General features: G+C 33.6%; 1 protein-coding gene across 2 annotated transcripts in view; it reads right to left on the bottom strand.

Annotated features, from left to right (window-relative positions):
- The window catches only part of stac (C2 and C2B_Munc13-like domain-containing protein staccato), a 128693-nt gene that overhangs the window by 52489 nt on the left and 53838 nt on the right, over window positions 1-22366 (bottom strand). The window lies entirely within an intron of this gene.

Here is a 22366-nt window from a genome sequence, read left to right as displayed (position 1 = left end):
AACGATAGTAATATAGCGAAAATGGTGAAAATATGTAGGTAATAAAAAACGAATCGTCTGAAATAGAGCAAAAAACTGTCGACAAATGCTTTAGTTGCAATTAAAAGATACACTGTGAACCTTTTCACGTTTTTAACATATTAAATAAGAGAGCAAAACGTGTTCTTAATAATTTTCGGAACTTACTTTGCTATTACTTTCTATCAAGCGAATTTCATATAATTTGTATAACTAATGTATGGATATTATATCCGAAAATACTATTTTTTTTGGAACATAAAACTTAAATGAGTTAACGAGAAACTTGTCATAAATCGGTAAAAAATGGATATGCGGGGGCTTAAATATGCACACAGTTATACCACCCGAAAATATGTATAAATAGTGAGCTCTGGCGTTATGAAATTTGCACAGCCTTGAACAAACGAGAGTTTCTAGTTCAACGCAACTATTTCCAGCTCGCTACTTCAATTTCATCTTCATCTATGTGACTTATTTGATTAATCAAAATTTCTGCAAACAGACAAAGCAAGATGCCATATCATTTTTGTTCCATATTTTTAATTAAACCAAAAACACTTCGGATTGCGTTGAAATTTTAGGTGAGGTCTGATATTAAAACAAGATATTATTTACGACCAGTTATTATTGCGAATTAAATTGCATTATTATTGTAACCGACTGCTGAGATTGAGAGCGCAATAATTTTATTGATTCATGCAAGATTGGCCACGAACAGTCATCTACAGTACGTTCTTACCTAAGTAATTTAATATATGTTCAGGAAATGAGATGATATTGGAACTTTTTATGAGAATACCATTTACTGTAATTTTTTAAATGTTGTTTTGTTTACTACCTACAACAGTAAATCTGGAAAGAAATATTTGTAATATTCATCAAAAATATACAACACAACACCCAGAGTATTTTTAAATTTTATCTAAGTCCTCGCTTACCCAATTTCTATCGATTTATAAGAAGTGTCTCTTTAACTCTTTAAGTTTTTTAGTTCCAAAAAATATATATGTTTTTTTCAAAAATAATATCTCTGCATATGTTATGCAGAAACGTTAATTATATTAAATTCTCTCGATGGAAAAAAAAACTCGCAAAGTAAGCTCCAAAAATTATTGAAAACACGTTTTGCTCTGTTATAATGTGTTATAGACATGAAAAAATTCTGTGTATATTAAAATTCAATTAAAGCTTTTGTCGAGAGATGTTTGTTCTATTTCAAAGGAGTCGTGTTTTCTCAAATATATTCATAATTTTCGCATTAGTGCGCTCCCTCTAACATTCGTATTTACATATCTCCCTTTCAAACCATATTTGAACGCTTAGTGATCATTTTGATAATTGATAATTTTATTTCATCCTTTTGTACATAGAAGTTTTAAAATATTTTTCCGTAGAAGATTATTTACATTTCCATACAAACAATTGAATGTTTTTACCTAAAAACTACCTTAAAACATCACTTCTCGGACACCATGTATAGGGTTTTCCAATAAGAGGTGTTATTTTGAATAGCCCGCTATTTCGGTAGATGTTACTTTTGAAGCTGTCATTTTTTGACATTTGACAAGACGAAACTACGTCATTGATAAAAATGGAACGATACACGCTTCAGCAACGCATTGAAATTATTAAAATTCACTTGAGTGAATCAAATGCAAATCATCTTGAGTGATGAGGCCCATTTCCACCTCGGTGGCTTCGTCAACAAGCAAAATTTCGCATCTGGGGCTCGAAAAACCCAAGAGTTATTGTTGAAAAGCCTCTCTATCCTCAACGTGTGACTGTTTGGTGCGGTTTATGGTCCGGCGGAGTCATTGGACCTTACTTTTTCGAAAATGAGGCTGGAGCAACAGTTACGGTGAATGGATTGCGCTATCGAGAGATGATTAATGATTTTTTATGGTCGGAATTGGATGGTATTGATCTGGACAATGTTTACTTTCAACAAAACGGCGCTACGTGCCACACAAGCAACAAAACCATTGATCTTTTACGATTGAATATCAAAATAACACATCTTATTGGAAAACCCTGTATATAACACAAAATCGACTCGAAATATGAAGTAGATTTACCAATTTCCCGCTTGTACGACGGGTTCCCGGACACCGTGTATTTATAAGTATTATTATCACATATTTTTTCGGTATTTCTGACGCATCTACCTACCTATTATCGGACGTTTCCCAAGATGAACTCTGGACATCATGCACATACATAATAAATGAATTTTGGTCTTTCAGATAACGGAACTCTCAGAACAGAGCAAATAAATAAATAATCGTTAACTCAAATATTGAGTTTGTTTCTCAATGCAAGATAATCGTATTCATTGACATCTTGACACATTTATTATATAGTCATTGTCAATATACTAATAATTGGTAGAAATAATGAACTGCGCAGGTGATATCCTAAATAAACTACAAGAGTCCCAACCGTCTGCAGCCAGTAAGACACAATGGCATCCTCAAATGGGGTTAGTTGTGAGGCTGAAGGTAGTTGGAGATGGGGACGAGGAAGATGGGTATCAATTCATTGCCATTTTTTAGTTCAATATAAAATGTTTATACTCAAACATCATTGCTACCGCGCGCAAACCTTTGACATAAACATGTTTCATCTTTTAAACCTTTAGGCCTAGCAAGGACATTACTAGACACAAACATCATATTCCATTAAAGCCTCTGAAGGACATATTTGACCGGGGGGTTAATACATTATGAAAATATTTTTTTCTTTGTTTCTATAATGCGTAGATTTGTGATATGTTCGTCATTGGTAAGATAAATAATTATTCTTCAAAGTTTGTATCAAATATTTTTACATTATTACATGGATAAAATTTTAAAATATTGTCAAAGTACATGATAACAAATTAAGCATTTTTTCATAGACAGTTGAAAGTTAAAAAAAATATTTAAATTTTTTTATTGTATTAACGGTATAAAAAGTGAAGTGATATTTTTATTACTTATTTCCTACACAAAACGAATATACTTTATAAATATCGAATTCTTTGAAAATTATGGACGTTTCGAGTCAAAATGTCCTGCTATTTTTTTTAAATTTTAATTTTTGATATTAAAAAAAATTTTTTTAGAAATATCAATGTTTTTAAATGCAAATATTTCAAAGATAATTTAATCTATTTTCTAAAATAGTATTTTTTGTAATGACAACTTCAAAACTAAGTAATATTTAGCACATTTTAGATACTTCGGAAGCATTCCGAAATTCCAAGAAAATTCACCATGTCGTTGGGACTTGTTGGTAAAAATATTTAAGAATCTGAAGGGTTAAAAAATAAGACAATTCTCCGTTTTATTTTAATAAAAATAGATATAAAACAAGTTTTAGTCTGAAACCGGGTAGTAAAATTACTAAAAAAATAGTATTATTTCTCACTGGAGTGGGTACCTACCTACCTACCTACCCTGCTTTATGGAGGGCCGTTAAATTATAATCTTCTGTAAAATTATTTACAACTTTTTTCTATCTATCTTCTATTTGTATAAAGAAGAGTGTCTGTGGCAGCCGGGCGGTGTGGATTTTATTTTTATACATATCTACAGTTTTATTCCGAGGTTTATAATATTTCGCCGCCTTGCCTTCAAAACAATAGGAAAATCACTACGTTTGATTTCTAAAAAATCTGTGAAAAACCCGGTCAACGCCGGGGATTTCACCTAGTAGATATATGTAGAGAAGAGTTTTCAGGTAATAAAATGTCTTCATGATATTTGGAAAAAAAACACCCATTTTTTTGCACACTTGATGTTTAAAATAAGAGGAAAACATCTGTAATGATTGGTTATGTTTGTAAATTTTTCTAAGAAAAGTTAGTAACTTTGTAAAAATAAACTTATCGGAATTAACGGCATGATACTGTGGAAAACCAGCACAAAAGAAACGCAGAGGGCTTGACTTGGAAAATACACATGTCACATACCTACTTACTACTTACCACAAAGGATTTTATCCTGGAAATGTCCTTCATTGGCCACGCATTATAAAATTCTTACGAATGATAATGAATTTGTTGAACATGAATGGTTTTTAATGATATTTTTTCGAGCTGAAAACTAGCAAGAACGTGAAGTTAAAATTAGAAAACGTCGGTACTGAAATGCCTTATATTGAGGGTCGATTTGAGTACCAGCTATACTTAATGAGATCCGGTATATCAATTTATTTTAAGCTCGGCTTGGTTGTGGAATCTATAGCCAGCATGACAGCACATAAACGAAATCCATATGTATGTAGTAAGCATAGATATCACCAATATTACATTTGTCAGAATTGTCTATTATTTTAATAAAGGAACGTGTTTCTCTTTTCTTTGCAAAACCCAACCACTGTCATCGCGATATTTCAAAAAATCAACAACCGCATTTTATTTTTAAGCGTGTTAAGTAAACACGTTGATTTTTGATAAAGTTCCCCTCTTCAATCAGAATAGTGCTATTACTAGTTGTAAATAGTAGTATTAGATACTAGTTATAAATAGTATTTGTTTTGTTGAAGTTAATGCACTATTCATGAAATTATTACGAACTGTGACTTGTTGATTATCCATTAATATCATCGACATTCTTCATCGCTCGATGAATGAAAGAATTTCGTTGAGATGAAAGTACGCAATTATTTATGTAAATGTAAAATTTGACATGTGTCACTGCTAACGCCTATGCGTTTAAAAAAATAATTACTTGACGGCTTATCAAAGCCGATTTAGCCCGCTTAAATTTGAGCGAGGAAGGTCAACGGAGCTAGAAACTGATATGCAGGGTCTTAGTACGCCACTGCATGACTGTATGACCTGTAGCTATATCGTGATGTGTTATTTACATAATTGACGTGTCATTTACGTAAATCGTCGCTCTAGATCATTTTTATCCAACAGACCAAAACGTAAATCGCGAGAAATAGCGCTTTAAATTTTTTTTTACGAAAAATGCATAAACAATTAAATTAGCTCAATTCTAACCTTACTAAAATGATTTAAAGTGATAGAAATTATTATTTTTAAGTAAAATTCGTTCCAAATATTTAAAATAACGCAGAAAACACGTTTATAATTTGGATGTATTTATTTATTGGATAATTTGTATTGCGCCGCTCTTGTGAGATATCACCACAGGGGCGCTTTACAGTTGATGCAGGTATTACAAAAAATATAAATAACTATAAAATATAATGTAGGACAAAGTGTTAGATAAACACGCTCGGAATGTTGTTTAATTTTGGTGGACTTAAGACAAACTGCGTCTTGAAAACACATAAAAAATATTTTTTTCACCTGTCTCGTATAAAAAAAAGGTTTCTGAGAACAACTGCATTCTTAACTCAACTTCGCCAAAAATGGTATGTTGGACAAAAACGAACTAGAGCGACGAAATTTCAAATTTGACAAGTGCCACTGCTAACGTCTCGGCGTCTAAAAATTAAATACTTAACGGCTTATCAAGGATTGAGCTACCGATTTAGCCCGCTTAGATTTGAGCGAGGAAGGTCGGCGGAACGAGGAACTGATATACAGGGCCTTAGTACGGCACTGCATGAGTTTATGAGCTGCAGCTATATCGAGATGAAAGCATCATCTCAAGTGATGTGTTATTCACTGACCCTAATTGAAGATGCATATGTGTTAAATACTGGAAGACCGTAGTCAGGCAGCATCAGCGGTACAGCGGTACTTACAAGTACCAACAACAACCAACAACGGTATTTTATCTGATCTGCATGAACAGAGCACTCTACTCAGAGTTCTTGATGTTATCTGGAAATGGGTTTCCACAGAATGTTTAACTAATTACAGATGAATCACTTGGGAAAACTTTGATATTGGTTTGATTGGAGTGGCGGTAGCTGGTTTAATTATAGATATAAGGGATGAGGTACCCGTTTATAAAGATTAAAATGATCAACTTTAATTAAAACATTAATGCTATTTCAATATTTTCAAGAAAACCCCACGATGAGTTTTAGGTTTATTTATGAAGGAATCTCAACTATTAGTTCTAAAAATAAAATCCGAGATGGAAAACTTACGAAGCTTTTTCTATCTACAATATTTCTAATTCTAGTTCAACTCAGCTTTTTTCGACTATCAAGAAAATTTATATAACATTAGCAGATTTTTTTATAAAACATTTGATCGTACAGTAAATTATACGTACTAAAATAAAGTGGAATGTTTTGAAATTAAGTTAAATTAAATTAATTATTAATTACAAGTTAATACTAATGCTGCACTAGTGATATTACTCCGGATATGACGACGTAAAATTGCACTAAATTCTGCTGAAAATGGTGACTCACTCTGACAATAAGTTAAAACATTCATTCCATCACCTTCCATATTCCATATTCGAGATGGTATCTCTCCCTTCTGATGATACACGATCCTCCACGAGAATCACATGATCCTAAATTAACTCATTTTAATTCATAAATTCAGAGATCAGTAGGTACTTACATTTCTATCGTATGAAAAATTTTATAATGTGGTATAAAAGTCAACAACCACCAAAATACTTATGTATTTTATTGTAAATTATTTCCAATATACCTCGTTGTACAGTAATCTTATGGTTTATAGCCAATATACCTCGCTGTACAGTAATCTTATGGTTTATAGCCAATATACCTCGCTGTACAGTAATCTTATGGTTTATAGCCAATATACCTCGTTGTAAAATAATCTTATGATTTATAGCCAATATACCTCGCTGTACAGTAATCTTATAATTTATGTAGCCAAAATACCGCGTTGTACAGTAATTTTATGATTTATAGCTAATATACCTCGTCGTACGGTTATCTTATAATTTATAGCCAATATACTCGACCACCGGTCGTTGGCCAAGTTGACATCGCGTTTGGGTCCCACCCAGGCGTAGTGTGTTCAATTCCTCGGCTGGATAAGTCCTCCATCACAACAAAAGCAACATTTTCAGCTTACTGTGGTGGTAGTAGGAGATTTTCAAATATTGTCAGGTTATTCGTAACCTGGGAATGTTTGACTTTCTTTTTAAAAAAAAATATATATATAAATATAATATTCCTCGTTGTACAGTAATCTTATGATTTATAGCCAATATACCTCGTTGTACAGTAATCTTATGATTTATAGCCAATATACCATCTTATAATAGACTTTTGTTGTTACTTATAGCCAATGTACCTCGTTGTACGGTCATCTTATGATAAACTTTTTTTAACTAGTTTATATGGCAACGTTTGTACATGATGTAAGTATAAAGCATAATATAAGTATAATTTCATAGTTTTCATAGCCCTCCTCACTAGGGTTTCTAGTTCTGTATTTTTTTTGTTATTATTTTCTATTTAGATTCTTGTAGTCTTTACACTGTCTCTCATAATATTTGTAAGTTGATTATCAGTCTGTTCTCTCAGCAATGTTTATACTTTAGTTTAAAATTTGATTTATTTTCGTAGCTAAAAGATGTATTTAAACTGGGAGTATACAGTATATTTTGGCTTATTTCCCTGGTTGAGTACTTAAGTTGGGCAGTGGAGTATTCAGATATGTTTTTAAAGTTTAAATAAAATATTTTTTCAATATATTTCTTCTGCCGGAGTTCTAACCGGAACTTTCAGAAATGTCGGTAGTATCTAATTCTCTTTGGGCCATGTCGTGCCGCTCTGTGTGAGTGCTCTTTGATCTTCTAACATAAAAAATAAACTTTGAATAACTGTACATCAAAATAATAAAATATGTGCATAACAACAATAAAAAACTTTTTTTGACGAAAAACATAGCTTTGATGATTGTTAAAAACAATAAAATTATAATCTCTTCACACTTGTCACTCAAGCATTAAAATAGCCACTAATACTTACAGCTAATATTGGTTTCCAGACAAGTTTCCTAAGTGTAGACTAAATATGCAAAAAAAAAGTTTTTTTCGTAGCACTCGTACAGTAAAATGTTTTATTTTTCCCATTCTTCAAATAGCCCATTAATCCTAGAGCAAAATTAAGATTTATACACCTACTTGGAATTTGGAATATGGAATTAAATTAGGCAGATTTCATAAAATTTGCCTAATAACACTGTAGTCAAAAATTACTTTAAAAATTTATCTTAGTAATTTTTTGTAAGTAGGTACTACTATTCAATTAAATTAATTTATTCAATTTCGCTATTTCCTTGTAAAATATTACAAGTAAATCGTAAGTGCAACAAACAATACAAATATTCAACAAACAATCCAACTGTGCAACAAATAAAAATGTAGTTAAGGAAAAGGGTTGTAACATCATACCGACGCCGGAAAGGCAAAAGGGCGTAAGCGACAATTTAATCAAAAATTAGTTAAACATACTGTTTTGATTAGACAAAAATTCTAATCAAAACTGTATGATTAACTCCCTTTTGACTAAATTGTCGCTTACGCCCTTTTGTCTTTCCGGCGACGAATATTAATATGACGATGCATTAAAGATGCAAATTATTCTCAAATCGATTACTATTTATTCATCGATCATACTAATAATAATTTTGTTATAACATTATTAATATCCTATCCTATGCCATTGAGGTACCTTTTTGTATACCTAAATCATTTCGTGATCACTTATTTTAATAATATTAATCTAGTAAGATTGTAACAAAAAGCAATGGGTACCTCATAACAGTCTTAATATCGCATATCGTATGATGTCATCTACTTGGAATATTAATGATTTATTTATAAATATTGCATATTATGAATGCGCATTTATTCAGCTGCTATAACTTAATGGCTCCTATGTGTATAATATTATTTCGTTTATAAACAGAAATAAAAAGGCATCGTTATTATCAAAGTGGATTTACGGGTGAAACATTTTTCAATATTTTTTTTTGATGGACTGCTGATTGAACCTTCCCCCCCACGGCTGAAGTCAACCACGCCAACAACTGGGCCAAATCCAGATTGGGTCTAATGTCGTCTAATTTCAGAGAAATGTGTTTCCGCGTGTGTATGCGAGATTGCCACCAAAAGTAGTAAATAGAATGCATTGTCATAGACAATGGCGTGTACAGGGGAGGGTGTATAAAAAAATTCGAATCATAACATATTGGAAACAAAAGTTATGTTTCTAATGTTTTACGTTTGACTGTAAAATAGTTAATAGTTAAGATTATCGTGGTACAAAATTTAGAGTGGCAGAGAATAAAACATTTATATCTTCTATCTATGTATGCTGCCTTTGCTTATATAAAAATCTACAGTTTTATTACGAGATTGATGAAATTTTGCATTCTCGACCATCAAAACTAGAAGAAGGTCACTGATTTCGACAAACTATGCATATAGCCCGGGCAAGGCTGGATACTTCAGCAGGTATGGTTTAAAACATGAAATACAACGAATTTCTACAACATACGTATATATAAATAACTTCAACATATCAACAACACCATAGAATAAACCATCCATTCATGTCTAAAACTAATCATAACTCAACGCAAAAATTAATATATGCGCATTGTCCGGAAAATCATAGTACAAGTGGCAAACTAGTGAATCTACAACATATTTGTTCACTCCATAAATACTTCTTCATTCAATTTTGCACACTTGACGTTCAAAATAAGAGTAATAATTAGCCCGGGCAATGCCGGGGGCTTCAGCAAGTGTATCCAATTTATCAACAACAAATACACTGGTGCTGATTCCAGTGGCGTAGCTAGGTAACCAAGGGCCCTGGGGCAAATTAAAAAATGGGGCCCCACTGCTAAGTAAACTGATTAGGTATTATCAAATAAAAATATGAAATGTGGTTCCTCCAAACCCTCCGCTCTTATGTGTGTCATGCAAACATCATCCACGTTCACATGTTCGGCGGCGGAAGTATCTCCAACTGCAATAATTGTCTAATCTTCTTCAGTAGGCTTCTCAACCAACACTGCAGTTACCACATTATTTGAGTCACTATCAATAGAAATATTTTGACCAGATGTACTTGCAGAAGGCTGACTAAAAAACTTGTCAATTTTGGGCAATTTTCGTTTACTATCTTCTCTTTCTTGGCGTTGTTTGCGTTTAAATGCACCACTGGGTTTCTTCTTTTTATCTATATTTTAATACGCTATAAGTGTCGTTGGGGAATGAGGCACATATCACTTTCCGTCAAATTGACAACACTGCCAACCTACAGAAAGAATTTAGGGGAATTCCCTAGGCATAACTTTTGAATTTCTCTCAACTGAGTTGTCATGATTAAAGTGGAGTTGCAAGTTGTAACCTGTCATATTTATTTTGAAAATTGGAGAAATTTCCAAAAGTTCAGTTCGATCGAGATTTCTGGTAAAGATTCGAGGGCCCCCTGAGCTTGAGGGCCCCGGGGCACTGCCCCGCCTAGCCCCTAGGTAGCTACGCCACTGGCTGATTCGTGTTAACACAAAAAAACGTGTATTGTTTGTACTTAAACCAGGCTCAAGGAAAGAGAAAAGTTTTGTTGGTCAATATGATTCTGGGAAGTTCCCGTTGGTAATGAAACATTTCAAGAATTCATGGCTGGTATTACGTAACAAATCCTTGGAGTGTCATCGTTGGAGTGCTTCTTATAAAGTAATAAACTTGAATAATTGGGTATAAAAATAATAGATTTGGTGCTCGTGATAGCGAAAAGTCCTGTTTTGCTTTAACAATGAATTATTTTAAGGACAGAAATCTAAATATTCGAACTGATCCTTATAAAAAGTGTGTTGATTTGCTGATGTGCGTGCCTAGAGGTTTTCGTCAAACCTGAAGTTAGGATAATTTACTAGTAGTCGGACAGATCAATTTTTAATCCCGCAGCGTGGATTGTCGTGTTCCCTATTCAACACCAACAAATCACAATTAAGATCCCTGTTTTTTCATATTTAGGTGAAAAAAATTAAATTAATTATTTTTTATTGAATAAGTCGATGATATTAATAAATCTTAAAGAAACATGAAACAGAACAAGACATAGAAAAATAAAAAGGTAACGGTCTCAATTGGGAATCGAACCCAGGATCTCTGTATTACAGGGACAACGCCTTAAACCACTCGAACATTGGGACATAATTATTTTACGCTTTTTTTACACTAACCCCACACAGGATCTAGGGATTAGTGTGTCCAGGTTTGACGGACATATGAATATATTCGTCGAGAGTCCAGTTGGAGAGGTCAAAGGGTCTCCCCAAACCAGCCTCGCCCAGCTGGTGGGTAGGCGCATCAACACCCCTCACCCGATGAACCAGGGCACCCCTGCCAAATCACCAAACGTAGCGAAACAATTGATCTATGGCAGAGGTGTTGGATAACCAATAAATGGTTCCCGGGCGGCGGTACCCAAAACCACCTCCAAAATTTATGATAGATTATTTTTTTATATTAAAAAATTTCAAGTGCAAGGTTTTGTAACGCAAATAATTCAGACATTCAAATCTTGGTCTCCCTTTATACTCAGGTGAATTTCAGTTTCGTAGAACTTATTGACATCAATATTATTCCTACATTTTAAAATATTACGTATAGGTATAACCTTGGTTCGAGCAACGTCTTCGGCTTGACTAACACTTGTAGTAAATAACGATCTCAAGGTAGAATAAAGGAAATTATGTAATTAACCAATCAAGGCAATCAGTCTACAATTATACGTTTTCTGTGATACTGTTTTATTAGAAACGAATAATTTTGTATAATGTTCAATAAAAAAACATTGCCATCAAATAACGCAATGTTCGGTAGTGAATCACGGAGTAATCTTTGGGCAATTAAGTAATTTACCAATCCCGGAAATTCAATACACGTTTAGGTATCAGCTAAAAATGGCTTTTACTTCCTGGTCCTTAAACAGTACCTGAACAAATAGTAATCAGTCAAATGAATTGAACAAAGGTAGCATGCATGATTTTAGTTCGGGGAAATGAGTTTTAGCATGTTTTCATTCTTTAGTTATTGTCATTTGATATAGTAAAGTTTCCTTCACTTTTCGAAATTGCAGGCATCTCTCAGATCTTTTTAGTCCTATTTTTTCATGTTATCATGTAGGTAGTATTCATATATATATTTACGTGGAAACAAAAAGTTTTCGTGATAGCGTGGGTCTTCGTCACGAATAGAAATATCGGTCCCCACCATCGAAGAAGTGCTTCCAAGCCCTCAGTCATGAAAACAGTGTAATCAAATTTCATGAAACTGAAGCTCACCATTGAGATTTTTCTGTCAGTGGGTTTTATGTTTCGGTCTACTAGATTCCGAGTAACTAATAATCTACCAAAATATCTACATAATAAAATTAGGAACCTTCAAAAAATTCTCACACTCGCTTTTGTGGGTACAAACAAGTATATCTACGTAGTTTTTAACACAATGAACTACCAGAATAATTCGCCACGGTAATTTATTTTAGTCGAGAACAACTCAACGATCGGCTTTGTCAAGGTCTTCTGCATTGCATAAAATGGTGTACATCATTTATTTAATCTCTACGTTATGTTCACCTACTTTAAATAAAAATTCGTTTTGTGAAAAGTGACGAACGGATATTAAAATTTGACAATTTACTTTCAGATACATTCATACGTTACATTTTATAGCGTGTAAAACACTTCAATCCATTTTAAAAGAATTGCCTTGATCCCAAGGTTGAGAGTATTCAAAATAAACATTTTAGTCCTTACAGACCTAGCCTATACAGGTATTTAAAAATGTGAGTCAATATGGTTAAAAGTGTTACAGAGGAAAAAAATCATCACGTAGAAATTGTTTATAATTCTAATAATATTATTAATAGATGTACTTGATAACCTTTTTTTGGTTTGACTGAGGAATAAAACATCTTCCCCAGGGACTGACTCTTCAATTCTCTCTAAAAAATGTATTTTTAAACTTAAAAACAATGGTTTGTCTAAGGATTATACCTTCCTTCCCAGTGACTGGAGTGAACCGCGCTAACAACTTCTCCAAAGACCGACATTTATTTCGAATATTATCTGCAGCAATGCGTGAATGTCTGCGGGTTTGTACGTGTTAGACATTAAAAGTTTATGGAATGCATTGTCATCGATAACGAGTCTATCTGCCGAGTTGCAGCTCGATCGGATTTCGGGAAGTGGGTTAATTCCCGCTTTCAAAATTTGCATGCATTCATTAACGAAAACAAAGTATTGAAGGTGTTAATTATTTAAAACAAAAATTATTATTCGATGAAACACCTTTAAATTAATAACATCTTCCGAGAAAAAAGAAATGCCAACGACGGGAATTGAACCCACAGCCTTCTGATTGCCGGTCGGTTGCACTAAGCCACTATGCTTTAATTTAGATATTGTAGATGTATTTAATAAAAAGGGTAGGCATATATTTAAGAAAGAGTAAAATTGTAAAACATTTCGATTCATCGCACACCGATTTAAGAGAAAATGGCGGCTCACCTGATACGAATACCTAATAAAAACTCTTATTTAGTGCTCAAACAATACTTTATTATGTCTGGGACCACACAGTAAAGAGCATAAACCTAAATTTGTATCAATATCTCACCAGGTAATTTCCGGATACCTAAGAGATATAATGAGAATATACACTCAGGGCCGGCTCTGAGCCAAAAGGCGCCTGGCACGAGTAAAATTTTGCCGCCCTTTGTCAAGGGCGGCAAAATTTTTTTTTTTCGTTATCATTTGACAAGGTGTGTCACAAAGTATTAATCAATAAATTAGCTTAACTTGGAATTTACGGTAATTTACTAAATTGGTTTACTAGTTATTTGTTCAAAATAAGTCTTTTGTGTGAGAATAAATGGCACGAATTCATACAAATTTATGGCGACAAGTGGAGTGCCGCAAGGCTCTCTTCTAGGGCCCATTTTGTTTATAATATTCATAAACGACATTGTTGATGTATTTACTGATATAAACGTTCTACTGTTTGCCGATGACATGAAACTTTATAAAGAGATTAACCACATTAATGATTGTATTACACTTCAAAATAACTTGAGATATCTTTTTGAATGGTGTTCAATCAACAAATTAGCACTAAACATAAATAAATGCCAGTTCATTCATTTTTCCAAAATAAGTAATCCTATTTTTTTTCAATATTCATTAAATGATGAAAATTTAATTTGTTTTAATAAAATTATTGATCTAGGCATTATGTTCGACAGTAAACTCACCTTTTTATGTCATTTTAATAATATTATCAACAAGGCCCTAAAGACTCATGGCTTTGTTTTGAGAGCTGCAAAAGATTTCAATAATTTAGGAACATTTATTATGTTATATAAAACCCTGGTCAGATGCCAACTTGAGTATAACTCTAAGTTATGGTCTCCATTTTTCAATATTCATTCAGATAACACTGAAAAGATTCAACGGAAGTTTCTAAGGTTTATGAATTGCATATTACTATACAAAACATAAATTACAATTACCTCTTGGATAAAATGTCTCTATTGAAACTTTCAGAAAGAAGAATAAGCACAGATTTAATACCGTTACAAAGAATACTACATTTTAAAATTGACTGTCCCGAATTACTTCAATGTATCAATATCCATGATCCCAAAAACATTTCTTACCTTTTTACTTCAATAACACCATGACACTACCTTACCAAAATTCTCCGATTCCGAGACTTCACAATCTCGGAAACAAATATTCTGATCTGGGTGATATATTTCATTTGAAAACTAATCAGTATAAATGTTGTATATTCTATCACTTTTATTCTTCTAGACACAAATAGACCTATGTACCCATATAACTTCTCCGCTTCTACTATTTAGTTTTTTTGAATTTTTTAAATTCAATTATATGCGTGAGGATTCATTTTTGCCATTATGTTTACATTCTTCTTTATTGTATTAATTTTTAAGTGTTTACTCTGATACAAAATGCTTGTATTTTTTTTTAAAAGAAAAGCCCACTAGGGCGTGTAATAAATAAATAAATAAAACCAGTAGACGTCTAGGCAGGTGATCACTGTAATCAACAATATTCGGATGATTTGTATTTACGTTGTGATAAAAAATAATCTTAAAGGCGATGGCAATTCGGCACCCGGAGCGGACTGCTCCAATTGCGCCCGCGTGGGGCCGGCCCTATACATTGCTTTTATTTTAATCTTGACCGAGGTAATATCTCCACGTGCGACATTTAAAGGGCTACAAAAAAAGAAAACAGTAGATTTATTGTTCTTATATTCAAATAACTTGCATCCGCAAGCGAGCACTGTGTTCCAAATCACGTAGCGAGTGATTTGTTTTGGAAACGCATCGAACACGTTACATATTTAGAGAGAAAACGATGTCACACAATTTATAAAAGGTGGAAAATAATGTACTCATTGAACCATTTTTTAATTCCTGATGTTGTATTCATCGCTATTTTAATAATAATAAATTCTTTATTCCAGGATGTGGAGAGGTGAGTGCAATCCCACACATCCCATAGAGGGTATAAGTACAGATAATATTTACATAATAGGAAAATAAAGAAAATAGATTAAATAAAAGTGAGATTAAAGCAGAGAAGCACGGGAATCCATCGGATCTAAGATTGTGGGAGCAGTATCTTTCTCCAATGGTCTTCAATGCTCGATCCTAAAGTCAGACGGGATTCTATGATAAAAATGTTTCTGGAATGGTTTATCCTTCCCCTCAGTCCTGCAATCCTGGTTCTTAACAGAGCTGTAAATCCTGGAACTCGCCCTTCTGTAAACATTGAGTGCCTGGGGAGTCCGAACATCAATCGGTAAGCGTTGTTATATTGCACCCGAAGCCTTTCCATTGTTCTTTCTTTTGAAATTTTAGGGTGTTGGGCCTTTGTTGGGGCTTACACGTATACCTTATACTGTGAATAAAGGAAGCTACATTATAATATGTATGAAAAAGCGGTACACTAATGAATCTTCGTTACATTTAGAGACGATCTTGAGGTTAGTAAAACTTTTTTGATTTTAGATTTCGTTTCCGAGTAAATCGAGTCTGAAGTTGGAATTTTTACGTTGAAGTTGGGGGTTACTCTCAGCCTTTTATCTGTAGGTATACCTCAATGATATTAGCAGTTTATTGTCCTTTAAAATGCATCGAAGCGTAGAGCCGGCTCCGAAAGTTTTTGTAACTTAGTTGCCGAAAGAAAAAGGAAACAATAGTCGAATGCTCCGAAAAAAAAAAAAACTTTTGACTTATTCTACGTGATAACCAACAGAAACTACGTATACCGTGTATAACCAAGGATTAGAAGATAGACTCTTTTTAAATGTGGATAAATATAATATATTTGTAGGTTCATCCACAAATTACCTAGGCCATCAAGTGTAACTAATCCAAGTTATTCGCTTAGCCAAACATTGCAATATTTTGTACCTACGGAGATGCAAATGTGGAATTTATTATTATTTACATACATACCTTACTACATTTTATTTGAATAAATATGGCTACTACAATCCAGCTGGAATCTATCAATTGATGCAAACATTAAAACTTTTCGAATAATAAATATATTGCTTTGTATAGTAAACTATTTTAGGGGTTTGCCCTTTTCTGATAGCCCTATTTCATTGCACGTTTTTGGGTTACGTCTGTGAATGTTCCTGTAGGATATAATTATTTTGGTTATGGGTTTTTTATTATTGTATGTTTAAATATCATCGCTTACTTATATTTAAGCCAGTTTACTTCTTTTAACATTTTAGTTACTTTTGAAAATCAAACGGATATAAAAAGTTGAAAAGTCTAAAATCTTAGTCGCATCATGAGAAGTGACAAATAGTACAATATCACCAAATTGATCCTAGAAGATGATGGTATAGAAAGACGCAACATTTCAAGGCCTCGAAACCTACATTACTGTTTTTTACACTGATGATAGTCAACCGTCCGTTTATTGAATAACCAACACCACTTCCACTGCAACATCGTGCCAAGTGATTCGCTACATTTGGAGACTTAGCAGGGGTGCCCGGATTCATGGAGGTAAGGTAAGGAGATCTAGGTTTTGGCGGCGAATGCGTCTGCCCACCAACTGGCGGGCCGGAACGAGAGATACTGGTTGAGTTGAGGGAAACCCTTTGACCTCTCCAACAGGACTCATATAAGGACTCATTCTTCCGTGACTCCTGGACACACTGATCCCCAGATTTCTACCCACCCCTTATACCTGTTTCCTAACCAGAACTTCTTCTCCTTCATTTTCTTAAAAATACTCCTTACACAGCATCCCCAAAGATTACATAGGCCATTATTTTCCTAAGGGCCTCATATGCTCCACACAAATAATATATAATAATAATTTGATAACAAAGAAGACGATGGTGCTTCTATTTAAAAATAACTAAGTTTCAAAGTAGGAAAAAAATTTCATCCGTGAAATTGTAATAATTTCGTGTTATCTGACGGTTGCTTCATTCACCAAATATCTTGTTTAGCCTCTAAGATTAATTTATTAGACCAATGATTTGTTTGCAATTCTACAACGAAAATGAGTCAGGTCATTCATCATCATCATCAGATAAAATGGTTCTAGTTTTAGTCACAGGTTATGATGCGAAGTGTGTGCAATGACAGATACCTAACGCGTATCGCCACCGCCATCTTTTATTAAAACAAGCCGTGCTGTAGAAAATTAACTGACAGTTAAAAGAGACCTGTTTTTTTACTTTTGTACTGGGTTAGGTTAGGTTATATATTTAGTAGTAGAACTGACAGTTAATTTTCTACAGCACGGCCTATATTATTAAAGATGGCGGTCGTATTATGCGATTTCTTTATAAGAATGTAAATATTTACTCACTTATAAACAACGTTGACGTGAGGAAAGCAATGTTGCAAATGCACGCACAGACTATGAATATAAAATAATAAATATTTAATAGGTAGATACCCACTTATTAATTATTCAGTTCTTGTCTCTGTTCATTTTAAACACGTTATTTATTTATTTATTTATTTATTTAACGCCCAGAGGGCTTTTACATGTGGGTGGTACAAATTTAATGACAGTTTTGAAACATAAGAAAGAACAGAGGCGGATTTGCAGTCTTGGCCGCCCTAGGCCCCAGACCATGTAGCCGCCCCTTTCTCAGTACCCATCATAGGTGTGGCGAGGGCGGCTGCGGGGCGTGGGGGCGCGCTGTGTGCTGTGTGTGAACACGCTCTTGCATATCGCTATTTTGTATGTAGAATATTTAGGTACTTAGGAAGAAATTTCTTGTTATCATCTATTTTTCATTTTTGTCACGATTGGCCGCCCCTAATATCTGGCCGCCCTAGGCCCGGGCCTACATAGGCCTAAGGGCAAATCCGCCACTGAGAAAGAAATAATAAAAATAAAATAACATAAGTATATGCGAGAAACAAAATTAAAAATAACAAGAACATAAATTAAAAAATACAGCGATTTGACTGGTTTACAAAAATATAACTTCCATTTAGGAATAGTATTGAAATAGGTCTTTTACATAATCCACAAAATTCGCAAAGTTAATATTAAATATATCGACATCACCTAAGTATTGGTTTCCCATAGTGTGAAACCGTTGTATTGGGGAGTTCGCAATGTAATTGCGCTTATGTGTGTTGCAGTGGAATAGTGTATTTTGTCGTGTTGTTATTGTAGGTATTCGTAAGTTTATGAGTTGCAGAAGTTCGCAACAGTCGAATTTAGAGTTTAGAATCTTGAATAAAAAAGTTAAGTCGTTTATTTTACGCCTGTCTTCCAATGTGTGTATTTTTAGAGTGTTTAATAAGAAATGATATTGTAAGTCTTCTAGTGGGATATTTAATTTAAAATTTATAAAACGCAGAAATTTTTTTTTGTATTCGCTCAATGTTATTAATGTGAATTTTGTAAGAGGGAGACCAAACTACTGAGTTATATTCAATTATACTTCTAACTAGAGATATGTATAACAGTTTAATGGCTTGTATGGAGTTAAAGTTTTTAGTTGTTCTTAATACGAAGCCTAGTGTTTTCATGCCTTTGTTTACAATTTGGTGGATATGATTGGCGAAACTTAGTTTTTCATCCAAAATAATTCCGAGATCTCTCATTTCCGTGACTCTTTCTAAAGCTGCATTGTTAATGGAATATTCAAATAAAATAGGATTTTTATTTCTGCAGAAAGTCAGGGTTTTGTATTTGTCTACATTTAAAAACAGATTATTTTGTACGCACCAATCTTTAAACTTATTAATATTTGATTGTAGTATTTGGCAATGATTTACATCAGTTATTTTTTTGTATAGCTTGATGTCATCAGCAAAGAGCAATACCTCGACATCGTCGAAGCAATTTGTTATATCGTTAATGAAAATGAGAAACAAAACCGGACCAAGGTGACTACCTTGCGGTAGGCCACTGGTCGCACAGAAAGCTTTCGATAGCAAAGATTTTATTTTAACAAATAGTTTACGATTAGTTAAATAGCTAGTAATCCATTTTAGCATGTTGTCTCTTACTCCTAGGGCAAATACAGGGTGCGCCGGAGAAACTTACTTATTTGAAAGTTCAATAAAAACAAAAGCACTGTAGTTATTGTTGTAATTCTTTTTTTATTTGAAAATGCAATGTACCAAGTTTTTTTTAATACTGTCTTAAAAATTACATCTTTTAAATGGCGACCCTCATCGCGCATACACTGGTTAAGTCGTTTTTTGAAGTTCTCGTCCACTCTTCTCAGCATATCAATCGGAATATTGGCAATAGCATCGCGAATGTTGTTTTTCAGGTGATCTATGGTCCGTGGTCGATTGACATAAACAAGGGATTTCAAATAACCCCATAAAAAAAATCATATGGAGTCAAATCCGTAGGAGGAATTTCGAAGCGAGCGCGAAAGGCACGTTGCGTAGCAACAACTGAGCGACCGTTACAAAAGAAGCTTTCGAAGGCGAAGGCCCGCTGCTCTCTAGACCACAGCATAATGGCAACTGACGAGAATGGGTAACAAACTTGGGGACGTCTTCCTCCAGATGCGCCCCCTTTCGCCCCTCTACTTGCCCAACTCAACGGTCGGGAATTTTTTCAAATAAGTAAGTTTCTCTGGCGCACCCTGTAGTTTTCGGGTTAGTAGTTTATGGGATACTTTGTCGAATGCTTTTGAAAAGTCTGTATATATGCAGTCGACTTGTTTATTTTTTGCAAAAGATTCTAATATAAAGTTTTGAAATATTGTTACGTTAGTTGCGGTTGATCTACCTTTGATAAAACCGTGTTGTTTTTGGTCGATTAGTTTTATTAATTTGGGATAGATTTCATCAAGGACCATTGATTCAAAAAGCTTAGAAAGTACTGACTGTATACAAATGGGGCGATAATTGGTTATGTCAGTGTCGTCTCCTTTTTTGGGGATAGGTGTAATGAAGCTCGATTTCCAGCGGCTTGGAAAATATCCAAGGAACAAGAGGCGGTTGAATAGTACTGTAAGCGGTTTAGATAATGCATTGGAGCATTTTTTAAGGAATATTGGTGGAATGTTGTCTGGGCCAGCAGAGTTTTGTCAGTGTCTAAGGAAAGTAATTTCTGTTCGCAAGATTTTTGTGTGATATGGCAATATGTTAAGTGTGTAGTATTACTAAATTTGTATTCGGGTATTTTATCATCGGGGGTTTCGTCATCGTATACGTTTTTGAAGAAATCTGAAAAAAGTTTAACAATGTCTTGTGTATTGTTTGCACTGATTCCATTCATTTGCATTATTGGTGGGTAATCCGTGTTTCATTGTTTATTTTTTAAGTAATTTCCAGAGATTTTTGGATTTAAAAACATTATTCTCGATGGTAGTTATGTACATTTTGTAGCAATCTTTAGAAAGATCTTTACATTTTTTCCTAGTTTCCCTAAAGTTTATATAATCAGCTATGGATTTGCTTTGTTTGAATTTTTTGTGTTGACTTTTTTTTTGCTGAAGAGAGGCAGTTAGCTCCGATGAGAACCAAACTGGGTAAGTATACTTTTTCGGCGTGTAAAAAGGTACATAGGATTAAATAGTGTTAGAAAATGTAAAATAAAGTATGTCTAAAGATTTATCAATATTTTCATCAGTCAAAAAAGACCAGTCTATATTTGAGAGATGGCAGTTAATTGAGTCAAAGTCTGCTCGTTTAAAGTTCAGAGTTTTTTGTTCAGGTTTGGCATCGTTATCACAGGGTATGTTTAATTTCGTGTATACGTCAAAGATAAATTGTTTAATTATTTCGTATAATAATGCAGTGGATCTATTTGCAGTCAATTATTACCGCTAAATTAAATACATCTACAGGGTTTTCCAATAAGAGGTGTTATTTTGAATAGCCCACTATTTCGGTAGATGTTACTTTTGAAGCTGTCATTTTTTGACATTTGACAGTAGAAACTACGTCATTAATAAAAATGGCACGATACACGCTTCGACAACGCATTGAAATTATTAAAATTTACTTGAGTTAATCAAATGCAAATCATCTTGAGTGATGAGGCTTATTTCCACTTCGGTGGCTTCGTCAACAAGCAAAATTGTCGCATCTGGGGCTCGGAAAACCCAAGAGTTATTGGACCTTACTTTTTCGAAAATGAGGCTGGAGCAACAGTTACGGTGAATGGATCGCTATCGAGAGATGATTAATGATTTTTTATGGCCGGAATTGGATGGTATTGATCTGGACAATGTTTACTTTCAAGAAGTCGGCGCTACGTACCACACAAGCAACGAAACCATTGATCTTTTACGATTGAATATCAAAATAACACCTCTTATTGGAAAACCCTGTATTTAAATTTCACTTTTGTTTTCGGTGATGAATGGATGCAAATCTTAGAAGTGGTAATTAATTTACTTACCGACATCCTATCGAGCTGAAACTCAGCAGATAGACTCGTTGTTCCTTACTTTCAGGGAACTGGAGTCGAAAACTATACCAACCTCGTCTAGTCTCAATTGGGTAGGACCGAAGTTTATTTCGTATCTTAACCCTCCACTAATTTCATCACTTTTGTTCAAAAGTGCCATGTACATTTTTTTTAATTTTCCGAAAAAACAAATAATGTTTTAGAAACAAGATAAAATTACCTTTTAGTTTTAGAATGAATTAGAAATAAACATTACTATTTATAAACAATAAAATTTTAATATCAAACGTGAAAAATATTATCAAACACGCTAACCACATTTTTACTTCATGTTTTACTTTATAGAAAAATTGAGAGATCTCGATATTTTGAAAAGACATTCGTTTTTTTTAAGAAATTTGTAGAAAAATTGTACCTTCACTTTTATCTTGTACATATAATAACAAATAAGAAATAATTTTTAAAATATATTTTAGTAGATTGCTACAATAGTGGCGCGAAATATGAATAATTCAT

Source organism: Hesperophylax consimilis, chromosome 11, assembly GCF_061612785.1.
Source record: "Hesperophylax consimilis isolate HC1 chromosome 11, BYU_Hcon_1.0, whole genome shotgun sequence".
NCBI lineage: Eukaryota > Metazoa > Arthropoda > Insecta > Trichoptera > Limnephilidae > Hesperophylax > Hesperophylax consimilis.
This window is presented reverse-complemented; position numbering and strand designations above follow the sequence as displayed.